This window comes from Typopeltis vanoorti, chromosome 2 (assembly GCF_054136105.1).
Source record: "Typopeltis vanoorti isolate ZY-2024b chromosome 2, IOZ_Tvanoo_1.0, whole genome shotgun sequence".
Lineage (NCBI taxonomy): Eukaryota > Metazoa > Arthropoda > Arachnida > Uropygi > Thelyphonidae > Typopeltis > Typopeltis vanoorti.
The window spans coordinates 100469422-100486874 of NC_143550.1; the positions used below are offsets into that span (position 1 = coordinate 100469422).

General features: G+C 36.0%; 1 long non-coding RNA gene across 1 annotated transcript; it reads left to right on the top strand.

Moving 5' to 3' along the window:
* The first annotated feature begins 427 nt into the window (after window positions 1–427).
* LOC150109290 (uncharacterized) lies at window positions 428–16370 on the top strand. The gene is made up of 2 exons (XR_016549187.1): window positions 428–545; window positions 16258–16370. It is a non-coding gene; the product is annotated as an uncharacterized LOC150109290 (long non-coding RNA).
* Window positions 16371–17453: the final 1083 nt, after the last annotated feature.

A 17453-nucleotide genomic window follows, 5' to 3' on the forward strand; every position in this document is an offset into this window, starting at 1 on the left:
AAGACATTGGATGTACACCACATGTAAATAAAGAGACCAAGAACAATTTGATTGGATGGTCTTGATTCATCCTACAGCTCTGACCTTTTACCCAGGGAAAATTTATATTTGTTCGTTCTGCTTAAATAACAACTTGGGAGCAACATTTTTTTTTTGACAATACAGAGACTGAAAATAACAAACTCTAATTGTGTCATTAGACTGTCATTTTTACAGAGTAGGTTTCCTGAATTTGAAAATATGATGGGGACAAATGTTTGAACTTGCTGGAGATTATATTGAAAAATAAATGCATTGTTCAAGACACTTTCCTATTACTTTTTCTGTATTTTGTGAGTTATCTAACAAATACTCATGTATGCACACACGCACACACACATTAGTCTATAATTTATTGGAAGGTCATGGTGTACCAGCAGTATACAAAATGGAAGACAGCCAGATAGTGCCAAAAATGGATTCCTATAAAGAAAGAATAAAGTTATTAAAGATACAGGTCCTACAAAGAACACAACCAGAAGAAAAAGTTATTCCTTATGGGATAGGTAAGTTGCAATTAATTCTATAATGATTTCAGAAAATATTATTATTGTTATTATTATTATTACACCTTCCATGGAGTCGACAGACTCATCGTAGGAGGTTCATTCAACTGACAACATATTTATCATATAGAATCTTAAAGTCCTTAACACTTCTTGCATTAACAACACATTCTGGCAATGCATTCCATTCACTGACAATTCTTCATGTAAAAAATCTACTCCTCACACCCTTCTTCACCACACTTTTACATAACTTTCAGGAATGACCTCTGGTTCTTCCCCTCTCACCTTCTACTCTTTTTTACCATCCCCTCTGGATTAATCTAATAAAATCCTCTCACTAACTTAAACATCTCTATCATTATCATATCACCTCTTTTCCTCCTATCCACCAAACTCTGCAATCCACATCCCTTCAACCTCTCTCCATAGCCAGCATTCCAAACTCCTGATATTGTCTTAGTCACTCGTCTCTGGACCCTCTCCAATGTCTCCACATCACATTGAAAACCAGGTGACCAAATCTGAGCACAATAGTCCAAGTGCGGTCTGACCAGTGCCTTATACAGTGGCACAACCACTTCCTTATCCTTGCATGTTAGAGTACTTCTTATCATAGCAGCACTATGATGTGCAACCTTTGCAACACTAGCAATATGCTCTCTAAACTTCAGTCTACTCTCAAATCTCTAATCTCATCCGCTTCCTACAGTACAGCACTATCGATATAATACAGAGCCTTATGTTTCTGCACTCCAAAATGCAACAACTTGCACTTATTGATATTAAAACTACAACCCCACTCTTTTGTCCAAGTAAAAAGTCTATTCATATCTTCCTGAATGGATTCAACATCAGCAGTGCTACTTATAATGCTTCCCAACTTTCCATCATCAGCAAATAACTGAAGATCTCCAGTCAGTTCACAAGATATATCGCTTACAAACAAGTTAAACAGCAGAGGGTCCAATAACAGAACCCTGGAGCACACCACTGGTTACCCTTCTTTTTTGAGACACTGCTCCATCATACAAAATCTGCTGGTATCTTTCAGAGAGCCAATCTCTGATCCATCTAACCAATATACCTGTCCATTCCCATCCTCTGCAGCTTTTACTCCAACTTATCATGTGGTAATCTATCAAACGCTTTTGCAAAGTCTAAGAATATCACTGTATATGATTCTCCCTTATCTAACACAATCATCACCTTATCAAAAAATGCAAGTAAATTACTGAAATAGGACCTACCCTTTACAAATCAATGCTGACCATCATAAAGAATTCCATGTCCATCAAACTAATTCTGTATTCTAGTCCTTACCAATCTCTCCAACACCTTGACGATAATTGCAGTTATACAAACTGGCCTATAGTTGGAGAGTTCTGTCTTAGAACCAAAGAAGGCAAAATAGTACCTCTTGTGGAGTGGTATTATTTTGCCTTCTTTCTACTCCTTAGGAACCCTACCCACTGCAAGACTTTCATTAAATAACCAGGTCAAGGGCATAACTAGCTATGGTGCACATTCCTTAAACATACGTGGTGATATGTCATCCATTCCCACAGCTATATTCACATCTAACCCAACACCTGATAAACCCCTTTCTTTCACTTCCAATTCTCCTAATATTTGTTTCTCTTCTAATATATTGCACCGGATCATTTACACCAGTATGATATATGCTGATAAAGTGCTCGTTCAATAATTCTACTACACTAGTGGCCAAAATTGTGGAAACCTTTTGGAAAAAGTGTATTTCTGAGGTTTGATCGCTCATAACACCACTTTTTTTTTGAGTAATACCATAAAATTATATATCAATGGAAAGATAATTTAATCAAGAATGTAATGCAATAACTTTTATGAAGGATTTTTTATTAAAACAGTAGTTATAAAGAATAAAAGTGAAACACATAGAAAAAATTAGATATACAAAAATTCTCACAATGCGAGTTAATACTTAGTTGGGTAACCTTTAGCGTTAATTATGGCCTTACAACGCCTTCCCATGGAGTGAACCAACTTTTTTAGTTCTGTAGCTGTTATAATGTAAAACAAAGATTGAATTAAGAATATTATACTTTTTTTAATGTTCGTCAAATAGCTTTATTTTATTATCCTACATGTTTCGCCAATTTTTTTCTATCGGCATCTTCAGGGAATACAAACTAGTAAGCTAAATGAAGGTAACAGACTAGGTTATAACTGATGGTTCTAATTCATACAAAAAATTAGTATTGAATGAGGCAATGAGCGTGTCTCAGGAACGTGATTTATTCGTTATGGCTCATGATGTAATTGTTATGAAAGTTCATTTCTTTGATGTTAAATGATCTGATTAAAGCTTTCCAAATTTCTGGTAAGGTTAGACCTTGATTCTTGTTTAGGTTTTCAGTTTTATGGGCGACTGTAGCTGCTTCCTTGAAGGTTCTTGAATGGTAGTTATCTTCTATATAGGGCATAAGGCTCTTATCCCATTCAATGTGATGGTTAGTAGAGGCAAAGTGGCAAGAAAGGCCTGAAATGTCTTGTCTGTTGTTTCTGACATATCCTATGTGTTCTTTCTTTCTCGTTTCAAAGCTTCTAGAGATCTGATCTACATAACTAATACCACATGAACAAGGTATATTATATACTCCAGAGTACTTGTAGAATGGATGAGGATCTTTTGGTGATCTTAAAAATTTCCGAATAGTGTTGATTGGCTTGAATGCTACTCTGATATTATGTGGTTTTAGAAGATTAGCTAATTTTTTGGAAATGCTACTGACAAATGGAATAGTAATAGTACTGATGTATTGGACGTCATCACATTGTCTATGTGATATATCAGTTCAAAATAATTCAAAATAAATAATTCAAAGATTGAATTATTGCTTCTATTAATTGGGTTTTATTGCTGGGTTGCTTCTGACTAACAAGTTTCTTTAGTCGGCTCCATAGATTTTCGATTGGGTTAAGGTCTGGGCTATTCCCAAGCCATTCCAGGAGTGGAATATGATTATCTTGAAACCACATTTTTCACACAACAGTAACATGACATGGAGCTGAATCCTGTTGAAATATAAATGCTTCATTATCTTTGAAAAGATCATGTGTGGAAGGCTTCAGTTTGGGCTCAAGCATTTCATTTATGTATTTTTGGGCATTTATATTGCCATTAATCACACAAATTCTGCCCACACCTTTTGATGTCATACAACCCCAGATCATAACACTAAGTGGGTGTTTCATGGTAGGTGTAATGCAATCAGGATGCAACTCTTCTCCTCACGTATTTTATGCCATCATTACCAAACAGGGAGATTTTGGTCTTATCATTCCAAATAACACTATCCCATTGTTCCGCTGTCCAGTTAACATGGGTTTCAGCCCAGTTTAATCTTTTCAACCTTTGTTTGAGAGATAAAAATGGCTTTTTTCGTGGAATTCTAGCATTTAGACCAAATTCCTGCAGTCTGCGCTGAACAGTCCTTGCACTCAACTTCACATTGTATTGTGCCATTTCATCTTGTATACACCCAGATGATTTTCTTCTGTCACGTAGGCACAGTCTCTCAATTCGTCTATCATTACTTGCTGTTGTGCACCTTTTCCTGCCATTACCAGTCTGGTTTTGTAGTGACTGAGTCTCCTTATATCTCTTCAAAAATTTAGAAATGCCACCTTCGGTTAAGTTCCCACCAATTTTTCTTCTAATTTCTTCATAACTGTAGCCTTCTTCACTTAATAGTACTATTTTACATCGCTTTCTGGGTGACCAGTCAACTCTTTGCACCATTTCTTTAATTTTATTAAGTTTCACAAGCTTGCTAAATGAAAAAACACAAAAAAAACCCAACCAACTTGATAGCAATCACATAACACACTGACAAATGTCCTCCTCTCAGCTCCAATACATGACATCAATAGCTGAATCCTACTGTGACCTTACTGGCTCACTGCCAAAACAAGATGACACCTGATTGGCTTTCTAAACACTCATGCTCATTGACTACATTCAAATGAAGGAAAGCTACTTCGTATCAACCTAAGCAAGTTGTGCTTCTTTTTTCTGGTTATTTGGCTATAACGTTTCATAGAATACAGATAATTGAACAAACTTTGTTGCATTACATTCTTGATTAAATTATCTTTCCATTGGTATATAATTTTATGGTATTACACCAAAAAAAAAAGCAGTGTTATGAGCCATCAAACCTCAAAAATACACTTTTTCCAAAAGGTTTCCACAATTTTGGCCACTAGTGTATCTTTTGCAGCTGTTATTATTCTGCTGCCATGACTATCCACCAATTTAGTCTACCATAATTATTCTTCCTCTTGCTTGCCATGTAGTGGAAAAATTCCCTTGAGTTAACCTTGGCCTGACCAGCCAATCTCTTCTCATACTGCACCTTTTCTTTCTTTACCATGATCGTCACCTTTTAGCCTGCACCTTATACTCTCCATGGATCTGATCACTATCAACTGTCTTGTACCTCCTCCATAAAAGTTTCTTTTCCAGCGGTGATATGTCATCCAGTTTGCTTGATTTCACTGTTCATCCATTTCACTCCCACTCTATTTACTCACTTAACCCTCAGTATGCAGTCATACATTGCTTTTGTCAGATACTGCCTTATGAATTTCCATGCATTGTCAACATCTTTTCCGCTCAACTCATCTACCCAACGTACTGATGCTAACTAACTACAAAGCTTCCTATAATCACCTGTTTCATACTTCCACATGTATCCATTTTTGGCAGTGACCTTTTCTTGTTTCATCACTTCCCAAACAAGTACCTCATGATCACTCTCACCAACTGGCGGCAGTGTCTACACCTTATTAACAACCACATCTTCTGAAGTTATCATCAAATTCAAAAGCTTCAATCACATGCTGCTTAAGATACTTATTTCTCAGAAATTCTACAAACTCGTTCTCCTTGTTCCCATATACTACTACTCCTTCCAGTCTATGTAAAAATTCTTACATCCACTTGCTAAACAGACTATTCTATGAACACACACACACACTCTGGCCTAATTCTGCTACAGTATACTACCTTTCTGTTCATTTTTCTCTGATTACCAGAGAGAAATAATTAAGAAATCAATTTTTACATTATGGTAACAATCATTCATATATGTTTCAACCTTTAGTGTGTATCAGTAAAAAGTTTACTTCTTGGAGTTAATACCATATGGTCTGTTCCCAAAGATCTGGCTTCTTGGAATAATAATGACAATTAAACAACTTTGTGGTGAGAGCAGTTGGGCTAGAAATAACAGTTCATCTAAACTGAATGAATAGATGGTGCCAGTGGCAGAACCATGTGAAAAATGAGTTGATATTAATTATTAATGCAAATAGAAATATAAGACAAATTCTTGTATACTGTCCTAAAGTCAAGTATGATATGAAAGGATCTGTCCCTGCCAGGCATGAACATGTTAAAGAGATCATATATAAAATGGTTCTGCTACTTAACGTTCATGCCCGACAGGAACAAATCATCTCATGCCTGAAAGGAAAAGAACAGGCATGACTTTCATTATAGGTAAATGAATTTCTAATAATTTACAGTTAATTATACTAGACAAGAAAGTGTATTCTAGTTTTAATCCTTTACCAAGTGTAACCAAGCACAGTTTTGTGTGTGAAGTATTCTCATGACCAGACTATTTGTATATAGCGACTGCTGACTTCACATCAGTTTCCTTGGCTTCCCATAATACAAAGCACAAATTGTTAAAACATGTATACTGCTTTGCATTATGAAATATTGAGACAACTGATTCAAGGCAACAGTATATATACACAAGCAGCCTAGATGTAAAGATACTTCATATGCAAACTATGTTTGCTTATACTTGGGTAAAGGATTAAAACAAGAATATAATTTGTCAAATTTGTAACCAAGTGAAAAACTTTCTGTAATTTACTGATGTAGTATTGTGTGTCCACTAAGTTGCTACTGGAACAGAACAAATTACATGTGATCCTATAACAGCGAGACACTGCATGTTCACATTCATGATGGGCATAATTTAAAAAACTTGGAGATGGGAAGATTTGTTTGCAAAATATAAATAATAAACAGCCCCTATATACAGCTTTAGTAAATGACTATAGGCAGAGAATATATCAAATTAATAACAGGGTTCAGATAATTCATCTAGGTGTGGTATGAATTATGTGTGCACTAAGTGTACGGAATAGCTATATCACCGATATTTATGTATTTATCCTGTTAAAGACTCCCTGTTAAACTATCCTGTTAAAGGGTAGGCGAACAAGAGATGCAATTGGACTGTTAAGAATAGTAAGTGAAAGAAGTCTGAAAGTGAATAAAGAAGTTAATATCTGTTATATAGATTTTAGAACAATAAGCCTCATTTCCCATACATCAAAAATACTTATGAGAATCTTAACACAAAGAATTGCATCTAAGGTGGAAGAATTTCTTGGAGAAGATCAGTTTGGTTTCAGGAAGGGTAGGCGAACAAGAGATGCGATTGGACTGTTATGAATAGTACGTGAAAGAAGTCTGAAAGTGAATAAAGAAGTTAATATCTGTTACATAGATTTTGAAAAAGCTTTTGACTTTGTAAAATGGGATAAGATGGTGGAATGGAAAGGATTGGTATAGATTGGAAAGACAGAAGGCTAATTATTTCACTATATATGGGACAACTGCCATAGTGAGAGACATATATGGTACAACAAAACCAGGTATCATTGGATGAGGAGTAAGACAAGGCTGTTCTCTGTCACCAATTTTGTTTAAAATGTATTCTGAAGCAGTATTAACACGTTCGCTGCCATGCTACTTTGGCATAGTCTGTTCCCCTATGCCAAGCAATTTCACTTCTTCAAGGTAAGTACGGTAATCTCGTTGCCGGTGGTAAGCGTCATACGAGTATACTCGTAGTTGGCTTGTACAGCGCATATACGATCTATGAGAATACACAGTTTTGATGCTAGCCCCACAAGCCAAGCATTTTCACTTCTTCAAGGTCACTACAGTAATCTCATTGCCGGCGGTAAGCATCATATGAGTATACTCGTAGCTGGCTTGTGTAGCTAGTTTACCAACTACGAGTATACTCGTAGTTGGCAGCGAACATGTTAAAAGAAGCACTGGAGAATTATTAAGAAGAAATAAAGATTGGAGGTAGACAGACAACAAGGCATTATCAACAAATACTGAAACAGAACTACAACATCTGCTGAACAGATTACTGGAATCCTGTATCAATTATGGAATGAAAATTAACATAAGAAAAACAAAGGTAATGAAAATAGCAAGGAAAGAGGCAAATATGGATATCAGAATAAATGGGGAAAAATTTAATCAAGTAACGACATTTAAATATCTAGGAAGTGTTATTAGCAGTGATGGAAGATGTAAAAGTGACATAAAAGCAAGAATAGTGATGGGAAGAGATACCTTTAATAGAAAATGGAATTTATTCAGAAGTAAAATGGATAAAAACCTAATAAAATGTTATGTGTGGAATGTTGCCCTCTATGCAGCTGAAACTTGGACATTGAAGAAAGAAGAAATTAAGATTTTGGAAAGCTGTGAGATGTGGATTTGGAGAAGGATGGAAAAAATCAAATGGACAGATAAAATAACTAATGAAGAGGTCTTAAAAAGAGTAGAAGAAGAAAGAAGTCTGTTAAGGAGGATAAAAAGAAGAAAGGGAAACTGGATCGGTCATATTCTGAGAGGGAATTGAATCACCAGAGATGCCATTGAAGGAAAAATCGATGGAAAAAGACCCAGAGAAAGAGTAAGGAAAACAATGCTAGATGACATGCTGAATGGAGACAGCCACACAACCTTGAAAGAGAAGGCTCAGAACAGAAAACTGTGGAAGAAAAGGTTTTGCTACTAAAAGAAAAACCTGCTCATGCATTTTTGAAAATTATGGAGACAACTACCGTGTTTGAATAAAAACTTTAGTTTAATATAACTAAAATCTACATTCGACATTTCGACCTTTATGTCAAGGTCATTTTCTGGAGCATACAACTATACACAGAAAACAAGCTACACTACAATCAAACTGGTTTGTTAAAGAAACTGACAAACCGCTACAATTGTTGGCCTGACCTCTGGTGAAAAAAAAAAAAAAAAAATTATACATCAACGCTAGAGTCCTATTATTAGTGTTATCTGTTGGTTGTAGAAATACATTGGGCGCAACAACAACAAGTAACTATCTATATACATATATTAACATCATGATTATATCTGTACATTCCAGCCAGTTAGTATGGAATGGTTTCTAATACTAGTTGAAGATTGGCTAGGGTCCTGACTTATGCTGGATCTTATATATTAGGTAGGCTGAATGTGTGCCATCCAGATCCTTGGAATTTTCATGCCATCTTTGTTGTTGATATTTGGGTGGTTTATCAAGATTTTGCAGGCTTCCTTAAATTTCCTTTCATACCAGGTTTTTGTGTGGTGTAAAGACTGGGTGCTTTTCCAGTTGATTTGGTGTAAGGTGTTGAGCGTGTGATCTGAGAGGCCTGCTTCACCATAATGGTTATATTTTAATGTGTTCTTTCTTGCGTATAGGGATCGTCCTTCCTGTTTCACCATGTACGGTAAGTTACAGGTGCAGTGGATGCAATAGACTCGAGGATGTGCTAATGGGAGGAGAGGATCCTTAGAGGAGTTGAATATGGTTTTAAGTTTAGTGGGTGGTTAAAAGGTGGCATTGAGGTTATAATGTTGTAGGATTCTGTTGATTTTTTCTGATAACCCTTTAATGAATGGGATGGCTCTGTAATCTGTTGATTCGTTTTTGTTGTTGTTTTATGGGGTATTTTATTAATAGTATTTTTGTTATAGCCATTATTTATGAATGTGTCGCTGATGATTTTTAGTTCTTGTTTCAGGGCTTGCTGGTTAGAGCAAATTGTTGTAGCTCTGTTTTTAGGAGTGTTAATGACTCCATATTTTTGTGATGGGTGGTGGTATGAATTAGCATGTATTTTTGGCCAGTGTGTGTTGGTTTTTGGTAGACCGTGAAGGATAGACTGCCTGAAGGAAAACATGTGACTAGTGTCTAGGAATGGGAGCGAATTTTGATTTTCGATTTTGATTGTGAAATGTATGCGTTCATGTTGTTTGTTCAGGTGGCTAAGGAATGTGTTTAGCGTTTGTCGCCCGTGCGGCCAGATCGCGAACACGTCGTCAACATATCTAAGCCAATGGTCGCTCTTAGCGTGGTGGAATCAAGAGCCCTTTGCTCAAAGATTTCCATGTAGAAGTTAGAGATTGGGGGGGGGGGGATAGTGGTGAGCCCATGGCTGTACCTTCTTTCTGTAGGAAAGATTTGCTTTGCCACACGAAGTAACCAGACTTTAGTACATGGGCAAAGAGAGCCGTAATGTCGGGCGGAAATTTGTTCTGTAGTAGGAGAATTGCGTCATTGATGGGGACATTAGTGAAAAGGGCAGAAACATCGAAACTGAATAATAAGTCGTCTTTGTCGAGTGTTATGTTTTTAATTTTGTTTATAAAGTGTTGTGTGTTTTTTATGTAGAAGGGGGAATGACCTACCAACTCCTTGAGTGTTGCTGCTAATTTCTTGGCTAAGTAGTAATTGGGACTGTCTATTCCTTCCACGATTGGTCGAAGGAGCACATTTTGTTTGTGTATTTTTGGGACCCCATATATTCTGGGGGGAGGTGGCATAGTGGGGTTTCAGTTTTTTAACCATGTCTGGTGGCCAAGAAGTGACGGACTTGAGTAGTTTCTCTGTTTTATCCTTTATCCTTTTTGTTGGGTTATAATTTACCAGCTTATGTGTTGTTATCGGCTACTGGTTGATTCATTTGAAGTACGTATGTTGACCTGTCAAGGATGACAGTGGCATTGCCTTTATCTGTTTTGGTTATTATTATGCTTTGCTTGGCTTTTAATGACTTAATTGCTGCTAGTTCTGTTTTTGTGAGATTGTTCTGTATGGTTTTCTTAGTGTTTAGGACAGTACTAGTTTCTAGTCGTATTTTATCTGCTATATTGTTAGGCAGGGACCTGATGCCTCTTTCTATGTGGTAGATAAAATCCAATTTGTTTACCTTTTTAGGTGCTATTGCATAGTTAAGTCCTTTATTCAGTAGCGTAAGTTTGCCGTTGTTCAGGGTGTGGCTTGATAGGTTGATCACATGGTTCTTGCTTGCCGGTGGTTGGTTGCTCCTTGTTTCCCTTGTTTGTTGTTCATTGTTGGTGTTCTGATTGGATGGATTCCTGTGATTGGCCGCCATATTTTACCGTTGTTTCAAACTGTGGAATTTGGTCTTGAGTTTTTCTTTATTCTTTTCCAGGGTATGTTTGGCCGAATTGTCAGTAATTCTTTCAAGTACTTGGAGAATGTCTGGATTAATATAGTTCAATAGTTCAGATTGCATTTTTGAAACCAGATTCTGTGTTGTAGCTAGTAGGTTTTGGCAGGCTGTTTAAATCTGTTCTCTGAGCATTGCTTTTTCTGTGCGGTCATAAATACAGAGTGCCTTAGCGGACATAAATTTCTTTTTTAGCCTGATGCAGATAGGAATGAGGTTATTGTCTCTGCATCTCTTTAAAAAGGCCAGCCGATTGATCAAGAGGGAAATACGAATCTTTAACTTACCATAGCGATTTCAGCGCTTGTGGGTATCATTTCCATGGATGATCTGAATTCTTTCTTTTTAGCTTACACGGTGATCCAAATGCATTTTTGAAATTATGGAGACAACTACAACAAGGGAGATAAGGAGCGACCAACCACCAGCAAGCAAGAACTATGTGATCAAGCCACACCCTGAACAACGGAGAACTTACACTACTGAATAAAGGACTTAACTACGGAATAGCCACCTAAAAAGGTAAACAAATTGGATTTTATCTACCACATAGAAAGAGGCATCAGGTACCTACCTAACAATATAGCAGATAAAATACGACTAGAAACTAGTAATGTCCTAAACACTAAGAAAACCATACAGAACAATTTCTCAAAAAAATACAACTAGCAGCAATTAAGTCATTAAAAGCCAAACAAAACATAATAATAACGAAAACGGATAAAGTCAATGCCACTGTCGTCATTGACAGGTCAACATGCGTACTTCAAATGAATCAACTATTAGCCGATAACAACACATATAAGCTGATAAATTATAACCCAACAAAAAGGATAAAACAGAGAAACCACTCAAGTCAGTCACTTCTTGGCCACCAGACACGGTTGAAAAACTCAAACCCCACTATGCCCCCCCACACACACAATATATGGGGTCCCGAAAATACACAACAAAATGTGCCCCTTCGACCAATCGTGGAAGGAAAATAGACAGTCCCAATTACTACTTAGCAAAGAAGTTAGCAGCAACACTCAAGGAGTTGGTAGGTCATTCCCCCTCCTACATAAAAAACACACAACACTTTATAAACAAAATTAAAAACATAACACTCGACAAAGACAACTTATTATTCAGTTTCAACATTTCTGCCCTTTTCACTAATGTCCCCATCAATGACACAATTCTCCTACTACAGAACAAATTTCCGCCCGACATTACGGCCCTCTTTGCCCACGTACTAAAGTCTGGTTACTTCGTGCAGCAAAACAAATTTTACCTACAGAAAGAAGGTACAGCCATGGGCTCACCACTATCACCCCTAATCGCTAACTTCTACATGGAAACCTTTGAGCAAAGGGCTCTTGATTCCACCACACTAAGACTGACAGTCTGGCTTAGATACGTTGACGACGTGTTCGCGATCTGGCCGCACGGGCGACAAACGCTAAACATATTCCTTAGCCACCTGAACAAACAACACAAACACATACAATTTACCATCGAAATCGAAAATCAAAATTCGCTCCCGTTCCTAGACACGTCTTCCTTCAGTCAGTCTATCCTTCATGGTCTACTGAAAACCGACACACACTGGCCAATATATACATGCTAATTCATACCACCACCCATCACAAAAATATGGAGTCATTAACACCCTTAAAAACAGAGCTACAATAATTTGCTCTAACGAACAAACCCTGAAACATGAACTAAAAATCATCAGCGACACATTCATAAATACTGGCTATAACAAAAATACTATTAATAAAATACTCCATAAAACAACAACAAAAACGAATCTAGATTACAGTAAAACCATAGCCATCCCATACATTAAAGGGTTATCAGAAAAAATCAACAGAATCCTACAACATCATAACCTCAATGCCACCTTTTAACCACCCACTAAACTTAAAACCATATTCAACTCCTCTAAGGATCCTCTCCTCCCATTAGCACATCCTAGAGTCTATTGCATCCACTGCACCTGTAACTTACCGTACATGGTGAAATAGGACGGACAATCCCTATACGCAAGAAAGAACACATTAAAATATAACCATTATGGTGAAGCAGGCCTCTCAGACCACACGCTCAACACCTTACACCAAATCAACTGGAAAAGCACCCAGTCTTTACACCACACAAAAACCTGGTGTGAAAGGAAATTTAAGGAAGCCTGCAAAATCTTGATAAACCACCCAAATATCAACAACAAAGATGGCATGAAAATTCCAAGGATCTGGATGGCACACATTCAGCCTACCTAATATATAAGATCCAGCATAAGTCAGAACTCTAGCCAATCTTCAACTAGTATTAGAAACCATTCCATACCAACTGGCTGGAATGTACAGATGTAATCATGATGTTAATATATGTATATAGATAGTTACTTGTTGTTGTGCCCAATGTATTTCTACAACCAACAGATAACACTAATAATAGGACTCTAGTGTTGATGTATAATTTTTTTTTTTTTTCACCAGAGGTCAGGCCAACAATTGTAGTAGCGGTCGGTCAGTATCTTTAACAAACCAGTTTGATTGTAGTGTAGCTTGTTTTCTGTGTATAGTTGTATGCTCCAGAAGATGACCTTGACATAAAGATCGAAACGTCGAATGTAGATTTTAGTTATATTAAACTAAAGTTTTTATTCAAACACGGTAATTGTTTCCATAATATTCAAAAATGCATTCGGATCACCGTGTAAGTTTAAAAGTAAGGATTAAGAACCTGCTCAATTGCAGAATACTCAAGAAGAAGATAGAAAAGTTTTCAATATATAATTCTTTTTATAAATAATTTATAACTTTTTGCCCTGTTTACAATTGGAAACAGTGTAGACGATCTACTGAATGTCCCATTTCCACCAGAGCATTTGAAGATTGTATGATTATAGTTGAATGACATTGGAACTTGTGTATAATAAGTAAGTAAAACGAGTTATTTCATCCTTTTCCAACTTTTTCCAGTTTCTGTGCATATTGTATGGCTGTATTTAAAAATCGTATCAAAATTCAAATTATCCACATCCCACTCTAGTATTTGCCAAATTATCATTGTGGTGAAATTGGATTATAATCTAATCTCACCACGAAGCATAAAACCTTTGTGCTTCTCACATAAACAGTGAATATGAAACATAGCTATTATTCATTTGACCTTTATGCTTTTTATATTTAAAATCATATTGATTGATAAATTAAATTATTCAAGGTTATCCAACAATTAATTGCATTGGACCATCAAGCAAATCAATCCTGTGATTTATTGTGCTTGTTATGTGTATTTATATTATTTTATATTATTTTATTAATTTATATTTTACTTTTTTTTGTTTTCTATCTACTTAGTGCTAAATTTTGGATATGCCGGTATTTTGTCGGGGATCACTAAATAGACAGTCCTTTTCATATAAAACATAGGTTTCATATTATTCACAAGAAAAAAATCAATTTTTATTCACTACATTGATTCTTAATGAAGATAAGACAAGAATAACAATGATAACATCTCTATATAGCAAAAAAAAACATATCCTCCTCCACAGACACCATACTGCTGCACATAGTCAAGCAAAACAGTAGAAGTTTTATAATATCACTAAACAGAGTACAGAGACAATTATAATTTATGTACTATATTTAATTGCAATTAGAGACAACTGGAAAGAAATTGACCCTGTATATTGAAAAATGCCACTCCTTCCACAGATACTATTCAGCATAGATGCAAACAAAACAAAGAACAAGTTTTATTGTAATGTTAAAGGCAGTTCCAAATAAGCCTATATCAAACTTTCAGTACACCTGTTTATAATGCAGTCATTCAGTGCAGAAAGCTACTGATTTATATAAAGCAACTTGTCAGAGCGAATAAAGATTTTATATATATATATATATATATATATATAAATTTTAATGATGCAATTCTTCAGGAAACTTGACCGCAGAATCTTTATCAGCATAGCAGATTCCCCAATTATTTTTACGTTATGCAGTCCAGCTCGATTTTTAAAATGGTCAAACCATCCTAAACTCACAGTAAAGCTTTCACATTCCTCTTGAAATTTGGTCTCTTTCAATGATGTAAAAATATTGAGAGCTTTTTTCCTGAATATTCGTTGTACTAAGAGGTATTCATTTTTGGTTACAATCCTCAATCCAGAGTGATAGAAGACATTTATCTCGATCATTAAATGGCATCTATTTCAGATGATCTGCATGCTTAAAGAAGCAGTAGCAACTTTTCCTTGTTCTTTGTATTCTTTGCTCTTATTTAATGTAGTCTGAACTGTAGATACGCTGTATCCCAGGTCTCGCACAATCATTGTATTGCTTATGCCACTTTCATGTCTCTTAATGACTTCCAGCTTTTCCTCTAACCTAATTACTTTTCTCTTTTTATTACAGCCACTTTCTTCATCAGTCTTTCTCTTTTCCATATCAGGGATTGAATATAATAACTGATTATTGCACATATTGAATTCGCATTAAACAAGGTTTTCCTGTTCTAGTTTAGAGATACTACTGATAGAAAAAGCATGTATAGAAACAGTTTAACTGTGTAATGGAAATTGGAGTGTGGCTGTAAGAAAGCAATCAAAAATGCTAAAAGAGGTTTTTGGCATATCTCCCCACACAGAGAGTGGGATGGGATGGTGCACCAAACTTTTAAGGTTGTTCCTACTTTTTAGGTGCAAAAGATTTGGAATTTGTATAGTATTAGATGTACCAGAGAAGTAATATCTAGAATAGAATAGGAAATGCAGAGATTTTGAAAGGCTAAGGAAGTTACAGATGTGAAAAGTTTGTGCTAAAAAATTATGGATGCTAAGATGCTAAGGTTGCAAAGAGAAATCTGACTATGTCGAAGAACTAAGTAAGAGAAGTGAAGTGAGATTTTTTGTGAGAAAGAGTACAGGACTGGTGGTTGTATTGAAAACCAGCTTGTCCACACTCCATTAAAACTATATGAAGTTTTCAGAATTAAAGGTGTTCATTAAGAATACTCTTTAGGTATGGAATTTGTTAAATGAGAAGGAATGAGGCATACTCTCATAGTTAGGGACAGGATATAATGTCAATGAAATATTAGTGATCTCCTCTCATCAACTTTTGTATAACAAATGCTTCTTTGTCCTGGTATTTAAAACAGGACAATGAAGCATTTGTTATACAAAAGCTAATTAAATCACTGTTAACTGCCAAACAAACAAACGTTTATTCTGAAGATGCTTATCCTAAATTATTATTTAATTTTTTTTTATTATACATAATAAAATATCTTTTAAATTTAACATGCTCTCTTTTTTTTTAGTATGCATTATTATATAAACTTAATTTCTTTGTAGTTCCCTCTCGTCCTGGTTACCAATGTGCAGAACTGATGCAAACAACTTATCAACAAAGCTATTCAAGAATACCCAGAAGAACAACTAAAAAACCTAATTTCCCAGTAATGTAAGAATATGACACTGTACAGATACTATGAAATCCATTAAAAGAGTAAAGTACTGTTTCTTCCTCTTGATTTTTTTTCAAGGGACAAAGTAATTTATGAACAATACTGAAATGAACTTTTGTATTGATTTGGTTAATCAAGGTACTACTTTTTTATGGCACACTGATTTTTTTTTAAACAATTCTGTTCAAAAACAACTTTTTCTTTTAAAAACAGTTATTTTTAGATGTCGTAAAAAAGGAGGCTGCATGAATCCATGCAGAGGCACTGCTGTAGCACAGCAAAATTGTTTATCATATTGCAATACCTCTCGACAGTAACTGAGCAGGTCACAGGACCTAACTGGCAAATGTCTTCAAAGAAGAATGGTCCAATGATAAACAAAGCTGTAAACCCACACCAGAGAGTAACTTTGAGTGAATTCAAAGGAATGTGTTGGATCCCTGGCAATTGTGGGTATTCACAGATCCATTCAGGTGAAAGAGAGCCTCATTTCCCCACAAAGTCATCCCCAGGCATGCAGCATCCAACTCTACTTGAGCAAGGAATGTTAAAGTGGTCACTCAACTTTCAAAGTAATGCAGACGCAACACCTTTGTCAGGATTATCTTGAATAGGCAGAAATGCAGAATCTTCCATAGAATCCGCATTTCTGCCTATTGTGTGTGTGTGTGTGTGTGTGTGTGTGTGTGTGTAAGGCATACACATGTATCTTGATACAGCATGTGCACTGCTATAACCAATGCTGTCATTCATGGTCCGCTCCACAATGGCAGTAGCAACTTCATTCAATTGCTGCGAACTAATTAGTTTGAGGCCTCTGCCAGGTCTAACTCACGATAATCCCATTTTTTCAAAATGACTAATTATTTGGCGCAGTGCATATAGAAATAGTGGATTTCTTCAACATTTGTTCAGGCAGCTATCACAGAGCACAACAGCATTGCAATTGTTTAGGTGGTACAGCTTTACGAGGAAAGCAAGTTGGAGCAAGGTTAGTGCCATCCTTGTGGATGGTATTAACAACCAGAATGAAGGGAAAAAATCCTGTATCCATCTTTCTAAACCCTTCTGGCACCTGCTGAG